Genomic DNA, 21,724 nt, shown 5'->3' on the forward strand with positions numbered 1-21,724 from the left:
ACAGGCGAGGTTTGTGGCAGCCCAAAACAATTATAATAATAATAACATAAAAGATTACTGATCACAGATCACCATAACAGATATAATAATAATTAAAAACCTAGAAATACTGTGAGAATTACCAAATTTTCACACAGAGACACAAAGTGAAAACATGCTGTTAGGAAAATGGCCCTGATCTTGCCACAGACCTTCGATTTCTAAAAAACACAATATCTGCAGAGCACAGTAACATGAAGCACAATAAAATGAGGTATGCCTGTACTTTCTATTTTCAATGGGGAAAATGTACTTTTAGAACAGAGATCTGTCATCATCAAACTCTCCCTCGTTAAAATGGACAGCTTGACATTGTGTGTCTCCTGGTGTAATGCAACTTGAAATAACAGGACTGCTTTTGAAAAACCCTTGCCAAAAATGTTTCATCTGAATTTAATTAAAACTTTAGTTCTGATTTCCAATATGCAGGAAATTCAGGAGGCATACAAATATATTAAACAATGCTATGAGAAACAACAGAACAATGAGGAATGTGGGAATTTTATAAGGTGATTGGTCAAGTCTTTTCAAAATGTTCATGTCATGGGAAAACAAAACAAAACAGTATGTGTGTGGAACTGTTCTAATTTCAAATTGACAAAAGATGTAAAAAACTAAATGTGGTGTATAAACAATTGGATTCTGGTTTGAAAAAACTGTAAGACATTAGCTGTATGGTTTAGGAAAGTTGAGTATGGAAATTGGGTGATAAAAGATTTTTTTCTAATTTTCCAAGTAGGAGGCTAGAGTATTTATAAAGTTCAACCTTGATGGGGAGAAACAAACCAATCAAAAACAGGACGGTGGTGAACAGGTGTTTTAGTTTCCTAGGCTGCTCCAGTAAATACCATGAAATGGATTGGCTTAAATAGTGGAAATTTATTAGCTTACAGTTTTGAGACTGTGAAAATGTCCAAATCAAACCATCATCAAGGTGATGCTTTCTTCCTAAAGACCAGCTTCCAGGGATCCTTGGCTCCTCTGTCATATGGCAAGGAACATGGTGATGCCTGCTGGTCTCTCCTTCTCTTTTGATTTCAGCTTCTTGATTCCATGGGTTTTTCTCTCTCTCCATTCTATTTATAAAGGACTTCAGTAATAGAATTAACACACATCCTGGTTGAGGTGGGATACATGTTAGCTGAAATAACCTCATTAAAATGTCCTGCATACAATGGATTTACATCCACAGGGATGGATAAAATTTAAGAATGTGTTTTTCTGGGGTGCATACAGCTTTGAACTACCACAGTAGGTAAAGCCTTCTTAACACTGTTAGGGAAACTCAAACATTAGGTTTTATTTTGCGTTTTTTTTTTTTTTTTTTTTTCTGGGATGCAATTTTCATACCTCAGCAGTTAATGAATGTGATTCTTCATATTCCAGCAGGCTGAGAGTGACTGATATCCAGAGGATCTATCAAAAACTGACCACACTGAACCTCACTTAACATAGTCTTTGGTCTGTATGGGGCTGGGTCAACTATTGTAGTACTAACTCAGCACAAATCCTGAAAAATACGTATGTGAGAGTCCAATTTCTGGATGGTATGTTCTCCAAATAGGGTATCTTCATGATAAAAGATATCATGTATTATTATTACATGTATTGGTATCTGTATTCAATAAGCCCCCCAGACTAAAAGTAGTATAATGAGTTTTGCTGTTTGAGGTCACTGTATTGGAAGATCATACCCCATTTCCCACTCACTGTCCATTAAGTAATTTACTTAAGAAAGTTAGACTTTATCTGAAACTTGGTGTATTAATTAGGGCTCTCTAGGGAAACAGAACCCACAGGAGATATCTTTAAATATGAGATTTTATAAAAGTGTCTCACATAACTGTGGGGATGCATGAGTCCATATTCTGTAGGGTAGGATGCACTACTCCAAATTCCCTAGGTCAGGCAACAAACTGGCAACTCCGATTAAGGTCTTCAGTGAATTTCCCAGGAGAGGCTGGCTGACTGAAGAAGAAGTGAAAGTTCTCTCTCATCTTCCTTCAAAGCCTTCAATTGATTGGATTAATCCAGCTGATTGAATTCTTTCATTGTAGAAGGCATGCCCTTCATGGATATAATCAGCCACAGATGCAATCAGTTGACCGATGACTTAATAAACCAGCCTTCTGGTTTATTAACCAGCCACAAATGTCCTTGCAGTAAGGGTTAGGCCAGTGCTTGCTTGACCAGACACCTGGGCACCATCACGTGGCCAAGTTGACATGTGAACCTAATCATCACAGTTCACCTCATGTCATCTTGGCAGCTATCCACATCACCTTAAACCATGCTTAGTCTCTAAATAGAATACAATAACAAACATGTCTTACCTAACAATACTCAGCTGTCCTGTGTATAACTGGGAATGCACTAAATCTCTTCAGAATAGGGTGAAGTCCTTGAGTAACATTCACTCTTAAACTTGATGTCCTGTAATTTAAATACTATGAAATGAACAGTACAACTTATGTCATATGATGAAGGGATAAGATAGCAAAGAAAACAAAGATATTTGCTTGTAGACAAATAGAAGAATACTCAAAACACAGAGGAAATATTCATGCCATCGTAATTCTTGTTTCTGTAACTGGTCATGTGGTCATAATTCATATTTATCACTACCTTCTTCCACTACCCATTCCATGTTTCCTTTACCCTTAGCAAGCACTTCAGCTGGCTGTGGTTCTCTGCTTGATGGGGTGACCCAAACCTTCATTCCTGAAGTTTCTGAGCCATTGGTAGTCCTGCCTGGATTGGGTTGTTGCAGTTTTCCATTGGCTTTCATCACAGCCCTAGAGGATCTCCTGCATTCCAGGAAAAATCTTCTTTACCTCTATTGTGTTGTTACAGTCCTATTTCCCCTTGGTAGTCAGAATCAATCACCCCAGCCAGTTTAGTGATCCCCTCCCTTGCCTGTTGATTCAGAGGCATAAGAAGCCCAAAGTGGCCAGGTGGCAGTCTTAACTTCCAGTTCAATGGAATTATTGTTGTGTTTCCTGTTGAAAGCACTCCTCCTTTTGGAACAAAGACTTGTAGACCAGCAGAGCTTAAAATTGCAGGGATAGGAAGCAAAAATTTTCCTAGCGGATCACTAGGAGTGATAGTGAATGGTGCCACTCCTGTTTCAACCCCTTGATTCCTGGACGCATGAATCCTGGCTATGGGAGAAACAACACCATAGAGTGGATGCTGATTCAGAGCATACACTGTCTCCTGGAGAACACTGCCCCAGCCCTGCAAGGTAGTTGCTGCCATAATTGAGTCTTCAACAGGCTGTTCCGCTGTTCTTTCAAGCCAGCTGCCTCTAGCTGATGGGAAACATGGTAAGACCAGAGAATTCCATGAGCATGTGCCCATTCCCTCACTTCATTTGCTGTGAAGTGGGTTCCTTGGTCAGAAGCAATGCTACATTGAATACCATGACAGTTGATAAGGCATTCTGTAAGTCCACAGATGGTAGTTTAGGCTGAAGCATTTCGTGCAGGGAAGGCAAACCCATACCTGGAGTATGTGTCTATTCCATTAAGAACAAATTGCTGCCCCTTCCATGATGGAAGTGGTCCAATGTAACCTCCCACAAGGTAGCAGGCTGATCACCTCAGGGAATGGTGCCATATCCGGGACTGAGTTTGGATCTCTGCTGCTGGCAGATTGGGCAATCAGCAGTGACTGTGGCCAGGTTGGCCTTGGTGAGTGGAAGTCCATGTTGCTGAGCCCATGCATAACCTCCATCCCTACCACCATGACCACTTTCTTCATGAGCCCATTGGGCAAAGACAGGAGTGGCTGGGGAAAGAGGTTGACTGGTATTCACTGAACAGGTCATCTCACCACTTGATTATTAAAATTCTCCTCTGCTGAAGTCACCCTCTGGAGAGCATTCACATGAGACACAAATATCTTCATGTTTTTTGCCCACTCAGAAAGGTTTATCTATATAACTCTTCGCCAGACTTCTTTGTCACCAGTTTTCCAATCATTTTCCTTCCAAGTCTGTGACCATCCAGGCAAACCATTAGCAACAGCCCATGAATCTGTATACAGACACACCTCTGGCCAATTCTCCTTCCAAGCAAAATGAATAACAAGGTGCATTACTTGAAGTTCCACCCACTGGGAGGATTTCCCTTCACCACTGTCCTTTAAGGACACCCCAGAAAGGGGCTGCAGTGCTGCAGCTGTCCACTTTTGGGTGGTACCTGCGTATTGTGCAGAACCATCTGTAAACCAGGCCTGAGTTTTCTCTTCCTCAGTCAACTGATTGTAAAGAACTACCCAAGAGGTCATACCTCTGTGCTGGGAAAGAGAAGGTAATGTGGCAGGAGTGGGGGCCATGAACATTTGGCCATGAACTTGTGCCTTCAGGACCTGCTCAAGCTCTATCTCGTGTATACCATGTCCATTTTATGATGGGGTGCTGCTGTGTACACCCAACTTTATGACTTGGCCAGTCAGACAACACCCAGTTCATGATAGGCAACTCAGGTCTCATGGTAACTTGGTGGCCCATGATTAAGCATTCTGTCCCTGCTAAGGCCCCATAGCAGGCCAAATGCTGTTTCTCAAAAGGAGAGTAGTTATCTACAGAGGATCATAAGGCTTTACTTGAAAATCCTAAGGGCCTGTATTGTGATTCTCCGGTAGGAACCTGCCAAAGGCTCCAGAAGGCGTCTCTATTTGCCACTGGCACTTCCAGCACCATTGGATCAGCTGGATCATATGATCCAAGTGGCAGACCAGCTTGCACAGCAGCGTGGACCCGGCACAGAGCCTCATCTTGTTTCAGTCCCACTCAAAACTAGAAGCTTTCCTGGTCATCAGTAAATGGGCGAGAGTAGCACACCCAAATGAGGAATATGTTGTCTCCCAAATCCAAAGAGGCCAACTAGGTGTTGTGCCCCTTTTTTGGTCATAGGAGGGGCCAGATGAAACAGCTTATCCTTAACCTTAGAAGGGATATCTCAGCATGCCTCACACCACTGGTCACCTAGAAATTTTACTGAAGTGGAAGGCCCCTGTATTTTTGTTGGATTTATCTCCCATCCTCTGACACACAAGTGCCTTACTGGTAAGTCTACAGTAGTTGCTACTTCTTGCTCACTAGGTCCAATCAACACGGTATCATCAGTGTAGTGGATCACTGTGATGTCTTGTGGGAGGGAGAAACAATCAAGGTCCCTGCAGACAATATTATGACATAGGGCTGGAGAGTTGATATACCTCTGAGGTAAGACAGTGGCGGTATACTGCTGACCTTATGAGCTGAATGCAAACTTTTTCTGGTAGTCCTTACTAACAGCTATTGAGAAAAAAGCATTTGCCAGATCATTAGCTACATACCAGTTACCAGGGGATGTGTTGATTTGCTCAAGCAATGATACCACATCTGAAACAGTAGCTGCAATTAGAGTCACCACCTGGTTAAGCTTACAGTAATCTATAGTCATCCTCAAAGACCCGTCTGTTTTCTGCACAGGCCAAATAGGAGAGTTGAATGGGAATGTGATGGGAATCACCACCCTTGTATCCTTCAGGTCCTTAAGAGTGGCATTAATCTCTGCAATCCCTCCAGGAATCCAGTATTGCTTCTGATTTACTATTTTTCTAGACAGGGGCAGTTCTTGTGGCTTCCACTTGATCTTTCCTACCACAATAGCCCTCACTCCACAAGTCAGGGAACTATTATGGGGATTCTGCCAGTTGCTGAGCATGTCTATCCTGATTATGCATTCTGGAACTGGGGAAATAACCACAGAATGTGTCTGGGAACCCACTGGACCCACTGTGAGATGGACCTGAGCTAAAACTCCATCAACCACCTGACATCTGTAAGCCTCTACTCTGACTGGTGGACCAGAGTAACATTTTGGGTCTCCTGGAATTAATGTCACTTATGAGCCAGTGTCTAATAATCCAAAAAATATCTGATCATTTCCTTTTCCCCAATGCATAGTTACTCTGGTAAAAAGCCATAGATCCCCTTGAGGAAGGCTTGGAGGAAGATTAACAGTACAGGTTTTTGGCAGTGTGATGGGATCCTTCCCCAAGGGTACCTGGCTTTCCCCTCATCCAAGGGTCTGTAAACTGTCTTAAGTCTGGGAATTTATTAAGGGGACACGACTCTCTATTTTTATAATTCAAGTTAGACTTTTGTTCAGTTGATGTAGAATTGTTCTGCTTATACATAGCAAATAAGAATTTAGTAGACTGCCCATCTGTTTTACTGCTAGGTATTCCATGATCTGCTAGCCAACACTGTAAGTCTCTATGAGTCAGATTATTTTGACTGCCACTTTGAGCCTGCTGTCCATTATGGTAGCCATGCCCACCTTTCCTTTGGCAATTAACTGCTGCCATGTGGCTTCTGCCAACTTAGGATCCAATTATCCCCATTGTGTTTAAGGATTCCAGCTCAGTGACAGCAATTCTCAAAGTAATATCTGACCTACAGAGAAGGGTGACTACAGAGCTCTTCAGGGATATGGGAGCTAGTCTCACAAATTTATTCATCACAGTCCTTGTAAAAGGTGTGTACTCTGGACATTCCTGGGGTGTGTGAGCAAGTCTTCCATGATAAATCCACTCTTAACATTCCAATCTTTCTAAGCCTTTGGATTCCCTCCTCTACATTATATAAGGGCAGTTCTGCCATTTTGACCTTAGGTAATGTCAGCCACCTTTTGATCCATGTTTCAGTCAACCACCCAAACTGTTACTGTCCCCCTTTCTGACCCCTTGAGCTACAATACTGAATGCAGGTCTCTTCTTAGTGGGCCTATATCAATAAATTCAGCCCGATATAACTTTATATTCCTTTGACCATTATCCCACATGTATTCCCCTTTATAACTATATAAATTGGAAAGCTCATGCAGTTATTTTGGAGTATAACATACTTCCTCATAGGTCATACTTTGTACCTCACCCTTTGGGGCTTGTTGGGACTTTAGTTATAGCTCTTGAAGAAAAGAATGGTGGTGGGGGAAGGACATGAAAAGAATTAACAGGTATTTTTCAAGCCAGTTACCTCAAGACATTCCACTGCAGTTTCATCTGGTGAAACATGATTAATCTCTCCAGACAGAGGAGTGAGGGCTGCTTCCTCAGGGGAGGTAATTACAGGTTTAGCAGGCACTGAAGGGTTAATCTCTTGGATGGAGGTTGGATGGCAGGCTCCTTAGGGCAGACTGGAGGTGGGGAAGCTGTCTCATAAAGGCAGAATGGAGGGCTGGGGTAGGGGGCTGTTTCCTCAGGGCAGACCACTACAGGTATATCTAGCAAAGACTGCAGAATCAGGGTTCCAGTGCACCCACTGCCATTATTATTATCCCATATGTCCCCATCCCAATTTTCAGGACCCCATTTTTTTCCAATCAATGCCTTTTCTTTAAAAGCAGACACACTGAGAGGCTGAAATTTTAGTTTACATTGTAAATCTACTCGCACAATGAGACTCTGGGTCTGGTTTTCAGAGATCTCAAGTCTGCAGCCACAGGAAATAAGATTTTCTTTCAGGGCACAAATAGAAACCTTTACATCTGTTACTGGGCATTTAAGTTTCAAATTTGAAGCCTTCAGCTTGTCCCTTTCTCTTATAACTTTATCCAGCATATCTAAGAGCAATCAGCGAACATCATTATACCTCTTAACTCCACAAAACTCTGTTATGGTGTCAAAAACACTGTCACCCAGAGCTTTGCCTCATACAAGAGTATGATTAGGAGAATCAAATGGTGATATTTTGCATATCTCCATTGCGAACTCATGCCATGGACTTCAGTGCCATCTTGATTATTGGAAAAGGAGTCAAATGGAAAAGGAGTCATTAGTGCTTTTGAATCTAATCAGACTAGAAAACCAATTGTAAAAGCCCATTTTAAGATTCTGTTTCTCAAGAACCACTCCAGGTACCAAGCTGTATTAGTTAGGGTTCTCTAGGGAAACAGAATCAACAGGAAATATCTGTAAATATGAGATTTTATAAAAGTGCCACATGAACTTTAGGGATGCATGGGTGCAAGTTCCATAGGACAGGATGCATGAGTCCAAATTCCATAGGGCGGCAGTGAGCTGGCAACTCCGATGAAGATCTTCAATGAACTTCCCAGGAGAGGCTGCCTGGCTGAAGAAAAAGTGAAAGTTCTCTCTTTTCCCGTTAAAGTCTTCACTGATTAATCCAGCTGATTGGATTCTCTCATTGTGGAAGGCATGCCTTTCGTTGTTACAATCAACCGCAGATGCAATCAACTGATGATATAATAAACAAGCCTGGGTTTTTGTTTGCTTGTTTTGTTTTATTAATTTTTTAAAAAAGTTTTATTCTAGTAACATATATACAACCTAAAATTTCCCCTTCTAACCACATTCGCATATATACTTCAGTGGTGTTGATTACATTCACAATGTTGTGCTACCATTATCATCATCCATTACCAAAACTTTTCCATCACCCCAAACAGAAATTTTGTACCAATTAAGCATTAACTCCCCGTTTCTTACTCTCTCCCCAGCCCCTGGTAACCTATATTCTAGTTTCTGACTCTATGAATTTGGTTATTCTAATTATTTCATATCAGTGAGATCATACAATATTTGTCCTTTTGTGTCTGTCTTATTTCACTCAACATGATGTCTTCAGGATTCATCCATGTTCATACATACATCCATGCATGTATCAGGACTTCATTCCATTTTTAGGGCCGAATAATGTTCCACATTTTATTTATGTATCACATTTTATTTATCCATTCATCTGTTGACGGACTCTGGGTTGCTTCCATCTTTTGGTAATTGTGAATAATGCTGCTATGAACATTGGTGTACAAATATCTATTCAAGTCCCTGCCTTCAATTCTTTTGGATATATATCTAGAAATGGAATTGCCAGGCCATATGGTCCTTCTGTACTTAGCTTTCTGAGGAAGCACCACACTGATTTCCACAGTGGCTGCACCATTTTACTTTCCTATCAACAATGAATGAGGGTTCCTATTTCTCCACACCCCCTCCAATACTTATTTTCCATTTTTTTTTTGAGTCTAGTCATTCTAGTGGGTATAAAATGGTATCTCACTGTGATTTTAATTTGTCATTTCCTTAATGGTGAATGATGTTGAGCACCTTTTCATGTGCTTTTCAGCCATTTGCATAACTTCTTGGAGAAATGTCTATTCAAGTCTTTTCCCCATTTTTTAATTGGGTTGTCTTTTTGCGGTTGAGTTGTGTGATTTCTTTATATATTCTGGATATTAAAACTTTATTAGATATGTGGTTTCCAAATATTTTCACTCTTCTTTAAGGTATCTTTTTACTTTCATGATGAAATCCTATGATGCACAAAAGTTTTTCATTTTTGTGAGGTCCCCTTTATCTATTTTTTCTTTCACTGCTTGTGCTTTTGGTGTGAAATCTAAGAAACAGTTTCTAACACAAGATCCTGCAGATGCTTTCTTATGTTTTTTTCTAGGGGTCTTACATTTAGGTTTTTGATCCATTTTGAGTTAATTTTTGTATATGGTGTGAGGTAGGGGCCTGCCTTCATTTTTTTTTTGCATTTGGGTATCTAGTTTTCAGTCTGGTTTTCAGACACAAGATTTTAACAGAATGACCCCCTTCAGGCCATTCTAATGATGTTCACTGCAGTTTGTTACAGCTTGCCCAGAGGCAGCAAAGCCTGGTGGTTAACCAGGAGCCATCTATATGGCCTTGAGCTACTGACACACAGCAGGCCCCCATTGGCTCTGTCTCCTCAGCTATAAAATGGGAGCAGGACTCTAGGAATTCTTTCCTTTGGTTTGGCATCATTCTCACAGGCCTCTGCTAACTTTGGGAGAGATAGGCTCCCAGACTGAGCTCCACTTTTACCCATAAACTCCAATAAGAGAGGGGAAAAAAGGCCTCTGGCCAAAAGTAAGTGTGCCTCTGTGTTTCTGGGTGGAGTGGGAAACTTCATCCATGAATCTCCTCAGTCCCTGAGTTCAGACTTCAGCATTGCAGCTTTGGGCTTGGTGTAGACCAGGAACCAGACCTGCCTGTTGTGTTTCCTGCACTCAGCAAGCTTGCCTTTTGGTTCTGAAAGGGGTCTGACTCCTGTCACCAACCTCTGCCTGGCCCTACACAGGGGCCAAGCTCACTGGAGACCCTGAATCTGTAGAACAGAGAAGGAAATTTAACTCTCTGATTGAATAGACAGCTAGGCAGCAACGGTGTCTTGTGAAGTTCTGCAAGTGCTTGCACTATGCTCACCTTCCATCCTTTACCTCAGTCACTCCCCCATGACACCTTTGCCAGGTAGGTACTGTTATCAACCACTTTAAATAAATAAGAAAGACACAGAGAGGCCCACTTATCCACCCAAGGTCATGTAACAATAGGAACCCAGGGTGAGTGATCTATCTTTCTGGAAAGCCTGTTCTCAAACCTCAGCATGCATAACAAACACCCTGTGTATTTCTGGGGTGCCACACTTTGAGAAACTGAACCTTCATATTCCCCTGAACTGACTGGGCACAGCTAAATTAAGTTATAGCCTCAAAATGGAAACCTATGTAGTAATTTAAAAATCATGGTGAAGAACTTAAAAATAGATTTTTTTTTTTTTCCAAATAAGAAAGTATGTGCTCATTGTAACAAATTGAAACAGAACCAAAAAGAAAGCAAAACTCATTTTGGGTCCTAAAGATATCTACCTAAAGATATCTCCCTAAGATTTCAGAGAGTATTTGTTGATGTGGCCAAATGTTCACAAAAGATGGATATGCTAGAACAAACAGGTACAAATACTTCTGTGAAACTCCACTTATACTGGAGCTGGGCTCACACAGGTTCAGAAGAAGCCTCAGGCAAGTCTCTGCTAGGCAGCTGCTGGAGATGGGGGTTATCCCTCACCCCTCCTGAGTCTATCTGGTAAAGCAGTTGGCATGAATGGAATGTCCCTGGTGGCTAACCATAACTGGTTTCCTCCTACTCACCCTGGGCCTGGGCAGCTATCTCAGGGGCCCCCAACAGCAAGCCACCCTTTGCTGCAGAACTGGACACTCACAGAAGAGTAACGTTAATTCAACCAACAAACATTTACTTTTGTTGTGCTAGGATGTGCAGACCCCGGAGATATCGAGATGAATGAGACAAGTCCTTGGCCCTCCTGGAGCTAACAGTCTAACAGTGGAGACAGAAGTGAAGAGACGATTAAAACAGGGTGGAGTGAGAGAGGGGGAGGCACAGTGGAGACTTGGGGTGGTGGTGCTGGGGACAAAACCATGGGGAGATCCTAACCAGCGGACAAGGCAGGTGGCAAGGACAGCTTCTCAAGCAGGAGGCGCAGAGTCAGCCAAGCACAGAGGGAGGGCAGTGGAGTATGTCTGAAGCTGGGCATGCCTGAAGGTAGCGGCTGGTCTCACCTCTGGGGGGCCTGAAACCCAAGGAGGGTCAAAGACTCACCTAAGGTCACTCAGCCTACTCTTAAGTGCCTTTTCTCTAGAGAAAAAAAACCTCGAACAGAAGATTTAGGGCTGCAGTTTTCAATCGAAGGGCTTTGTGGTTGGATATGGAAGGGGCAGGGCCTTAATCTTGCAGGAGGAATCTCAGCCTCCAGCAGCCTAATGCATCTGTGTTTTAGTCAGGGCCCCACCCAGAGGGCAGGGGCTGTGGTGACTGAAGGGACCATTCATGGGACTTATTTTCTTCTTTATTTTCTCATTTGGGGTTACTAAAACTTTGAGAAGTTCATCTATAAAGCAAAGAATTTAGGGGAACTCCAAGTTCCCAGTCCACCTGCTGGGGGGGGGGTGTTCTAGTCTGCTAATGTTACCAGAATGCAAAACACCAGAAATGGATTGGCTTTTATAAAAGGGGGTTTATTTGGTTACACAGTTACAGTCTTAAGGCCATAAAGAGTCCAAAGTAATGCATCAGCAATCAGGTACCTTCACTGGAGGATGGGCAATGGTGCCTGGAAAACCTCTGTTAACTGGGAAGGCACGTGGCTGGCGTCTGCTCTAAAGTTCTGGTTTCAAAATAGCTTTCTCCCAGGATGTTCCTCTCTAGGCTGCAGTTCCTCAAAAATGTCACTCTTAGTTGCACTTGTGGTAATTGTCCTCTCTTAGCTTCTCCGGAGCAAGAGTCTGCTTTCAATGGCCATCTTCAAAATGTCTCTCATCTGCAGCTCCTGTGCTTTCTTCGGAGTGTCCCTCTTGGCTGTAGCTCCCCTTCAAAATGTCACTCTCAGCTGCACTGAGTTTCTTCTGTTTGTCAGCTCATTTCTATGGCTCCAGTGATTTAATTTAGACCCACCCTGAATGAGTGGGGTAACACCTCCATGGTAGTTATCCAATCAGAGTCATCATCCACAGTTGGGTGGGGCACATTTCCATGGAAACACTCAAAGAATTACAATGTAATTAACACTGATACATCTGCCCACACAAGATTACATCAAAGATAATGGCATTTTGGGGGACATAATGCATTCAAGCTGGCACATTCCACCCCCTGTACCCCAAAATGACATTATCTTTCCATTTACAAAATACATTCATCCCACAACAATATCACAGAAACTTAAATCATTTCAGTAACAATAGTTAAGTACAAGATTCCACCAAAATCAGTTATAGGTGTGGTCAGTCCTAACGCATAATTTTCCTTTACCTGTGGATCTGTGAACTTAGAACAACTTATGTGCTTCCAGTATACAAAGGAGGGATATTCATAGGATAAACATTCCCATTGCCATAAGGAAAAAGAGTAAGGAAAACAGGGCTAACAGGACGAAAACAGTTCCTAAAACCCACAGGACAAACTCCATTAGATTTCAAAGTCTGAGAGTTGTTTACAGAATGACATTGCATCCTTAGGGCTTGAGAGAGCGGGAGTCTAACCCTTCCTAAGGGCCTTTGTGGCAGCCCTTTCCTCTCCAAACGCTAGGGGTGAGTTCTCCAACATATCCACACATTGGGGAGACCACCTTCTCGGCCCCACCCTCCTCAAACATCAGGGCAGCACCCAGATTCCCTTCCATCTCTGGGGCACATGCTCAACCCCTTCAGAACAGTGGGGTGGCAGCCAGGCTCTCCCCAATTCCCTGGGAATGTGCTCCATCCTATTTGGGGCCTGGGGTGGCAAAACTCTATCAGAGCATCAAGGCGGAATGCCCACTTTCGACCTCCAGGGCAAACTCACCCTTTCCATGTGTGTGGGCCACTCCGCTCTCCCAGCCCAAGGCCTCTTGACTCCAGACCTCAGCCTCCATGGCTCTGTCTTTGAAGACATTTTTCCTTCAATTTGTTCCTTCTCTGTCTCCTCCAGTCCAGACCAGCAATGGCTCTGTCTGTAAAGATCTTGCAAAAATTCTGTTGGCTTTGTGTGAAGCACACAGGGGTCAAAGCTGTCAGAAAATAGGACTTTGCACAAATCCTTTCTGCTTAACTCCTTTTCCAATCTTGGCTTGTACTGAAATGGTGGCTGGGATTCTGGGATTCCACCCCCTGGAAGCTCGTAATTTTCGAAGCCATCAGCTTCTGGTTTCTTTGAACCCAAGAGTTCAGTTCTAAGTTTATCTCTCTCCACTCGCATTTTACTATAAGCTGCAAGGAGAAGCCAGGGTACATCCTCCACACATAGTCTGGAGATCTCCTCAGCTAGGTATTCGAGGTTGTCACTTTCAAATTCTTCCTTCCATCTGACAACAGGACTCAATTTTGCCAAATTCTCTGCCGCTTTCCAGTTCACAATAGCACATTCATCATTTCTGTTCAAGGCCTCGTCAGAAGTATCTTTAGAGTCCATATTTCCACAAACAGTCTCTTCAAAGCAGTTAAGGCCTTTTCTATCAAACTCTTCACAGTTTTTCCAGAATCTTCCCCTTATCCATTTAAAAAGCCACTCCAACATGTTTGGTGTTTGCAAACTCAGCAGCAAAAGCACCCCACTGCTCTGGTACCAAAATCTCTTCTAGTTTGCTAATGCTTCCAGAATGCAAAACACCAGAGACGAATTGGCTTTTATAAAAGGGGGTTTATTTGGTTACACAGTTACAGTCTTAAGGCCATAAAGTGTCCAAGGTAAACACATCGGCAGTCGGGTACCTTCACTGGAGGATGGCCAGTGGTGTCTGGAAAACTTCTGTTAGCTGGGAAGGCACGTGGCTGGCATCTGCTCCAAAGTTCTGGTTTCAAAATGTCTTTCTCCCAGGACATTCCTCTCTAGGCTGCAGTTCCTCAAAAATGTCACTCTTAGTTGCACTTGGGGTATTTGTCCTCTCTTAGCTTCTCCAGAGCAAGAGTCTGCTTTCAATGACCATCTTCAAAATGTCTCTCATCAGCAGCTCCTATGCATTCTTCAAAGTGTCCCTCTTGGATGTAGTTGCCGCGGGCCCCACGGACCACGTGATCCAACCAAGCCTTCTGGTTTTAACCAACCACAAATGTTCTTGCAGTAAAGGTTAGGCCAGTGCTTGCTTGACCAGACACCTGGTCACCCTCACCTGGCCAAGTAGACACATGAACCTAACCATCACACTTGGCTACACAGCACCAGATTTTTTCAGGAAATCTTCTTGTGTTCAGATCTTAGCATTTCCAGCACATCACGTCCTTCATAGTTACTAGAGATAGATATGACACTGTATAATGCAATCCAACTGGTTTCAAGAAAATGCTATCTGGGAGACCCCTACCTTTAAGCTTACTTGCTGAGATAGCTGGTTTTGCAAGTGTCATTTACTCGGGATAGGAATAATAACTGCTTATCTTTAAGTCTACATAGTTACTCTGCCTTGAGGGGGCCTGCATTCTTAACCCTGAGGTATGGTCACTGTAGTGGCCAAAAAAAGCTGAAATCCTATGATATGTGGTGAGCTCTTTTCTTACAGAATTCGAATTTCAGATCATGTATACACCAGACAGTCTGAAACAAGAAGATCCATAGCGGTATTACAATTCGAGTACTAGTCCTCAATATCCAAGGGCATTGTGCTGGTTTGGATGTATTATGTCTCCCAATATGCCATGTTCTTTGATGCAATCTTGTGGGGGCAGACGTATTTAGTCTTGATTAGGTTGGAACCTTTGGATTGGGTTGTTTCCATGGAGATGTGACCCACCCAAGTGTAGGTGATAACTCTGATTGGATTATTTCTGTGGATGTGTGGCCCCGCCCATTCAGTATGGGTCTTAATTAAATCACGGGAGCCTTCTAAGAGCTCAGACAGAGGGAGCTTGGTGCTGTGGCTTTGAGAGACATTTTGGAGATGGCCACTGAAAGCAGACTTCTGATGACGCTTTGGAGGTACTAGCCCAGAGTTTGTTCTGGAAAAGCTAGAGAGGACAAAATGCCCCAAGAGCAACATTTTGAAGAATGCACAGGAGTTGAGAGAGGAGCTGGAAAACAACCTGGGATCAGCAGATGCCAGCAACATGCCTTCCCAGCTAATAGAGGTTTTCCAAACACCATTGGCTTTCCTTCCATGAAGGTATACTCATGTTGATGCCTTAATTTGGACATTTTCATGACCTTCAGACTGTAAATTTGGAACCAAATAAGTCCCCTTTTTAAAAGCCAATCCATTTCTGGTATTTTGCTTAATGGTAGCATTAGCAAACCGGAACAGGCATAATCAAATTTTTTAGTCCTATTGTATTCATTAGAGTTGATAGAACTCAATCCAAGGCAATGGCAAGAAATGACTATAAGAAAACCGTAACTACCTCCAAGCAGTTGCTGAAGGAGTGGAGAGCTAAGGAGGCCTGCTATAGCTACTTAAAATTTCTAGCAGATGAAGCTGAGCATATAGGTTCTTAATGAATATCTGTCGAATGAAGGCATAGATGAATGAATGAATTAAATATCAATTTAAGTTTCTTAACACGGTCTACCAGTTTTTCTTCTACCTTATAATTAGGCTGACACCATGCGGAACATTGTCATATGCAGGACAAGCACTTATGGTAGGGAATAGCTCTAGGAAACCTGATACATTACTTTATGTGTGCCTAACTCTGGATTAGATTATCTAGACTTCATCTCAGACCTACCTATTCTTTACTCCAAGGGCCACAATGTGATGCTAATATCACCAATTATCTCCTACAGCCACTTCCCCTGCCACATTTATCTGGCAGGTTTTATCAGTTCACTCACTTCTCTGCTTGACTTAACCATAAATGCAACCTGAGCCTCAACCAAGGCTGCAGGAATCTGCTGACCCACATGGAAGACAGACAGGAATGTTTTAAGCAGTGGTTCTCAAACTTCACTGTGTGTCAGAATCACCGAGGAAAGCTTTTTAAAACAGTTTGCTGGTATCACTTTAAAGTTTCTAATTCAGTAGATCTGGGGTGAGGCCCAAGAATTTACATTTCTAACAAGTTTACTGCTGCCCCAGGGGTCACACTGTGAGAACCATTACTCTAGGCTGGGAATGTACTTGAAATTCAGGAAACAAAACAGAGAAAGAGCTATTTGCTTTCAGTTCTCCATGCCTAAAACATCTTTGGCTGAAATTTGAAGTTAATAGGAGAAAAACTGGTCAGACTTCTCTGAAACAAGAAACAGGAAGTTAAGAACTTTGATGGGAGGAGACTTCAAATCCTGTAATAATTGCAACCTCTCTTTCCAGGGCTCAGCACACTGGTAATTGGCAAGGGCTGGTCAACTTTCTAAGTTAAACTAGCCAGTGGCACTTTTTCCTTGTTATCTTTCAAAATCGCTTCTTATCATGGCCCACCATTAATTAATGAAGAGCTCTAGCTTTCTACGCTAACAGTCATTACTGAAGCTCTGAGTTCACAGCTAAGCTGTTGTGGAAGAGATTCCAGTAAGGTAAGGCCTGTGGGAAATTCTCTAGAAAAAGCTCAGGGAACCAGTTGCTAATCTGAAAATCAGGAGAAATAGTAGTTATAGGTTTTTGTGGTGGGAAGAAAGGCTAGTATTTACTATATTCCAAAAAAGAAAAAGCTGCATGTAGTCTGATTCTAAACCTTCAGTTGACTGGGGGAATAGATGTCATCTTTTATTTCACCGTAAGGTCTCAGGACCTTAAAAAAGGAAATGCATTTGGCTGCAGCAGGTATTAGAATAATACCTGTTCAAGGGGTTGACCCAGACTGAGCCTAAAAGGAATTCTGGCTTTCTGGGTGTGTTGGCTTGTAGGCGTCTTATTTACATGGATTTATATTTAGAAGAGGGCTTTTGATGTCTGGCTTATGGAGGCAGGAGAAACTTAGGATCTGAGGAGCGATTCCTGGGAAAAAGACAAGAACAGTGGCATGTCAGAAGGTCTATTATGTGATATTAGGTTAAAAATATCAGAGCACAAACTGTATTATACAGTGTTCTTGCAATAAAAGAAAAAAAAAAAAACAAAAAAAACCCTGGCAGATAAACTCTTATTCCACAAATTCAGATATGCAGGAAGTGTGGATTTATAAAATTTTTCTATTACACAGTTGAATTTCTATTTCCTTCAGTCTCTTAGATGTCAGAAAATTTCAGTCCATTTGAGATTGGATTCCAATTTTCCCACAGTTACAGCTAAATTCCTGGATTTGGGGAAACCAGTTAATTTCATATTATAACTATTCTTTGAAATTTGTCAAGACATCGTCTATAGCCCTGTTGAATATATAATAAATATTTCTAGATGTTCCATCAGATCAAGGTTGTTAATTGTGCTATTCAGCTCTTCTATATTTTTGCTGATTTTTTTTTGCTTGAACTCTAATTTGTTGAAAGAAGTATGCTATAATCTACCACTATCATGGTGTATTTGTCAATTTATTGCTGAAGGTTTATCAATTATTGTTTATATCTGTTGATACTATTTTATGAGGTGCCTACATGTTTAGAATTGTTGTATTATTTTGGTGAACTTAATCATTAATCATTCTATAGAAACTGTATCCTTAATAATGCTATTTGTCTTGAAGTCTTCTTTGATTGATATTAATATAGCTGTACTACCCACTTTTTGGTTAGTATTTGCCTGATGTATCTCTTCCCATTCTTTCCTTTTCAATCTTTCAGTATTTTCATGCTTTAGGTGTGTTATCTGTAAATAGCATAGGAGCTGGATTAGAAACTTTTTTTTTGATAGAAGAGTTGTATGTTTACAGAAAAATATTGCAGAAAATACAGTGCTCCCATATACCATCCTACTGTTAACATCTTGAATGTTCTATTCAAATGGTACATTTGTAATTGATGAAAGAATATTATTATAAATATACCATTAGCTATAATCCTGTTCTGGAAGGGCAAACTCCTTGGAATATCAGAAGACTCTTCTTCACAGCTTCAACATGAGTGATAGGCATTAGATTTGGGGAGAATTCTGAACTTTTCGTGGTGGAATGGAAATGGAGGACCTAAAACATAAGATGATTCTTTGGATGGATTAACTGTGGCAGCAGTGATAAAATCATCTGAGGGAGACATAAACAAAGGTTCCCTGTGTCCATCCATGGCCACCCTCCTGTTCCTCATCTAAAGAATCGAAAAGTATTCTGTTTAGACATTGGCCATAGCCTACAGGCTTAACCCTCCTGCTCTGATAATTCATCTTACCAACTGTGTCAATTATAATCTGCTCCACCCTTACCATGAGGAAACCTGTCACACAATCTGTATTGGTAGGAAAAAGTAGAGGATTTTGGAGTCCAGATTGGCTGAAGCATCTAGTTTTTAATCGCTCTTATTTTTAAAATCTTACCTCTACCCAGTTTCAATCTCAGAGCACACTGGTTTCTTGCATATATCCCTTCATATATCCCTTTCTGGAGTATAGTTTCTGATACAGGCTGAGACTGCTCTCGGAGCCTGTCAGAGCAGGTTTACAAGCCATGTATGTAATTGGTTGCCCAGGACCTGGTGAGGACTTGGTGATGAAACACACATTCCAAAGACATATGACAGTAATAGGAAATAAGGAAGCAATTATGTCTCTGATTAAAAGCTATGAGACATCACTCTTCCTCTTAGTTTTCATCTAAACTCTGTTTATGCTTCCGATGCTTTGAGCTTTTGCTGCTATTGCAACTCTACCTTTTGTTTGATTTTTGATGGTTTTCTCCTGTCCAGACGCTGAAAGCCAGACACAAAACATGTCACTGACTCCACCATAGCCACTCAATTCTTGGCAGCTCTACTGTCGTGTGCTGGTTTGATCGATTATGTACGCCATAAAAGACTATGTTCTTTTAATCGACTCTTTTGGGGGCAGACCTATTGTGGGTGGGACCATTTGATTAGATTGTTTCCATGGAAGTATGATCCTGCCCATTCAAGGTGGGTCTTAATCCTTTACTGGGGTCCTTAAGAGTGCTCATGGAGAGAAAGAGCTCAGAGAAGCTGAGAAAGACATTTTGGAGAGAAGGTAAGACATGTAGTCCAGTGTTTGCCCTCGGGAGAAGCCAAGAGAAAAGCTAAGACAGAAGCCCAGAGATGCTTAGGCAGAAACACCCCAGGAGAAACAAGCAGAGAGCCGAGAAAAACATCCAGAGACATTTTGGAGAGAGAGAGCCATTTGAAACTAGAACCTAGAAGAGAAGGTCCAGCAGACTCTGGCCATGTGCTTTCCCATGTGACAGAGGAACCCCAGATGCCGTCGGCCTTTTTTCAGAGAAGATGTCATCCTGTGGATGCCTTAATTGGGACATTTTCGTGGTCTTAGAACTGTAAATTTGTGAACTAATAAACCCCCATTGTAAAAGCCAATCCATTTGTGGTATATTGCATTCTTGAAGCTTTTGCAAACTGGAACATGTTGGGTCAAAATAAAGACACAAACACACTTTGCCTGATACATGCACACACCCCCCACCCCCACAAGGTCCTTTCTTTATTCCCCTATGCTGTCTTCTGGTATCATCATTAAATTTATTTCTGGTTATAATATGGAGTATGAGTGAATAGGAACCTCTGGGGCCAATATTTACTGGGTTCCATATGTTTAGAAGAAGAGAACAGCTATCCTGGCTCTCAGAAAAATTAAATCTGGATGGAAAGGAGTCAGCAAGATGGCAGCTAGGTGAGACAGAGCAAAAATCACCTCCGTGGAAAACACTAGATAAAAAACCAGAAAGTGACCCAGAACACCAATTCCAGAGTAGCACCAGCCAGACAAGGTCTGCTAAAGCCACAGAGAACATGCATTTGGTGAAACCAGGAGTCTGCATTCTGAAACGAGTGAGTGAGTTGGCTGAGTCCCTCGGCCACGCTGCAGTGTGGGGAAATGGTGAGTTGGCATTTTTTTAAAAAAAAAAAAAGAAGCCCAGAAACATCTGCAGATAAGACGGGTGCGGTCTGGACTAACGCCTCGGTGTCTGGGGTGGAGGATACCCCTTCCCACACCCACTGCTGATTGTCTCGGGTCCAGGGGAGCAAAGGGGAGCCAAAAGGAGAGGAAAAAAAAAAAAAAAACGCATGACTTGCAGCCATCTCCCCAGTGGGTGGGGCTACTCCTGCCCTGGGCCAAACACACAGCACAGAGCAGAGTCAAGAAACCCAGCCTGACAGGGAGTCTTTCCCGCAGCACCGCTCACAAGACACAATATCGGCTGTGGACAGTGGCCTTGAATACACCCATGGCTGATTGTCCCGGAGCTGGGAGGGCGGAGCTCTGCGGAAAGGGGGAAGTTAACACGCTCCATTCAACCATCTTTGAAGTGGGCTGGGAATGCCCCTACACAGCCCGGCGGCCCAGGGCTTCCCTGGAGGCCGGCTCTCACTTGTGACGTGGCACGGCCCTCCCCACCTCAGCAGAGGTCCTGGAAAAGCACAGCAGAGAGGGGGGAACTGCTTGGAAATCCCAGGGAAACTACTCCAATACCAAGGACTTTTGGGTTGGTGGCAGAGAACAGCCTTAAATCTCTGGGAACACCTGGGAGGTTTGATTATTAAACCTGCCCTTTCTCCCTAACCGCTCAGGCACACACCCCTCATTGAGGGCAGACAGCACTGACAGCACACCCAAATTAAGTGCACCAATTGGACCCCAAAAGAATCAGATCTCCACATACCACAAAGTTGGGGAGAACTGACTTGAGGGGAATAAGTGACTCATGGACACCATGTGCTGGTTAGTTAGAGAAAGTGTATGTCACCAAGCTGCAATTCTAACAAATTAAAGATCAAGTAAAGCAAATGTCAAGAGACCAAAAACAACAGAAAATCTTAAAGCATATGATAAAACCAGACAACATGGAGAACCCGAACCCAAACACTCAAATCAAAAGATCAGAAGACACACTGTTCTTGGCCCAATTAATCAAAGAACTACACACAGGCAATGAGAGTATGGCACGGGATATAAAGGACTTGAAGAAGAGCATGGCACAGAATATAAAAGACCTAAAGAAGACCCTAGAAGAGCATAAAGAAGATATTGCAAGAGTAAATAAAAAAATAGATCTTATGGAAATTAAAGAAACTGTTGGCCACATTAAAAAGACTCTGGATACTCATAATACAAGATTAGAGGAGGTTGAACAACAACTCAGCCTCCTCGAGGAGCACAGAACAGAGAATGAAAGAACGAAAGAAAGAATGGGGAAAAAAATTGAAAAAATCAAAATGGATCTCAGGGATATGATAGATAAAATAAAACATCCAAATTTAAGACTCATTGGTGTCCCAGAAGGGGAGGAGAAGGGTAAAGGTCTAGAAAGAGTATTCAAAGAAATTGTTG

General features: G+C 42.3%; 1 protein-coding gene and 1 pseudogene across 7 annotated transcripts in view; one reads left to right on the top strand and one right to left on the bottom strand.

The window, feature by feature from the left end:
* The window catches only part of AIM2 (absent in melanoma 2), a 154,907-nt gene that overhangs the window by 67,931 nt on the left and 65,252 nt on the right, over nt 1-21,724 (top strand). For 2 of the 7 annotated variants that reach the window (XM_037825622.1, XM_037825623.1), the window contains exon 1: nt 16,660-16,860. The exons of 4 other annotated variants lie outside the window; for them this stretch is intronic. The gene's annotated coding sequence lies outside the window, so the exon portion shown is untranslated. Of the gene's footprint in view, nt 1-16,640; nt 16,861-21,724 lie in introns of those variants that run through there. One more of the 7 variants, XM_037825621.1, reaches the window with a different exon arrangement.
* LOC119512553 lies at nt 2,618-7,107 on the bottom strand (annotated as a pseudogene).

Source organism: Choloepus didactylus, chromosome 2 (assembly GCF_015220235.1).
Source record: "Choloepus didactylus isolate mChoDid1 chromosome 2, mChoDid1.pri, whole genome shotgun sequence".
In the NCBI taxonomy this organism is placed as follows: Eukaryota; Metazoa; Chordata; class Mammalia; order Pilosa; family Megalonychidae; genus Choloepus; species Choloepus didactylus.